Below are 260 nucleotides of genomic sequence, written 5' to 3'. Positions count from 1 at the left end.
ATCCACCTGCAGCTGTCAGTCCTCTGGGACCTCATCCACCTCTTGTAGCTGTCAGTCCTCTAGGACCTCATCCACCTGCAGCTGTCAGTCCTCTGATACCTCATCCACCTCCTGCAGCTGTCAGTCCTCCCAGACATCATCCACTTGCACCTGTCAGTCCTCCTGGACATCGTCCACCTGCAGCTGTCAGTCCTCCAGGACCTCATCCACCTCCTGCAGCTGTCAGTCCTCCTGGACATCATCTACCTGCAGCTGTCAGT

At 56.9% G+C, this 260-nt stretch overlaps 1 protein-coding gene across 1 annotated transcript in view; it reads left to right on the top strand.

The window, feature by feature from the left end:
• Positions 1–260, top strand: part of LOC105503011 (chitinase-like protein PB1E7.04c) — a 7,723-nt gene that overhangs the window by 6,152 nt on the left and 1,311 nt on the right.

The sequence above is a fragment of the Colobus angolensis genome, unplaced genomic scaffold (genome assembly GCF_000951035.1).
Source record: "Colobus angolensis palliatus isolate OR3802 unplaced genomic scaffold, Cang.pa_1.0 Scaffold12, whole genome shotgun sequence".
In the NCBI taxonomy this organism is placed as follows: Eukaryota; Metazoa; Chordata; class Mammalia; order Primates; family Cercopithecidae; genus Colobus; species Colobus angolensis.
This window is presented reverse-complemented; position numbering and strand designations above follow the sequence as displayed.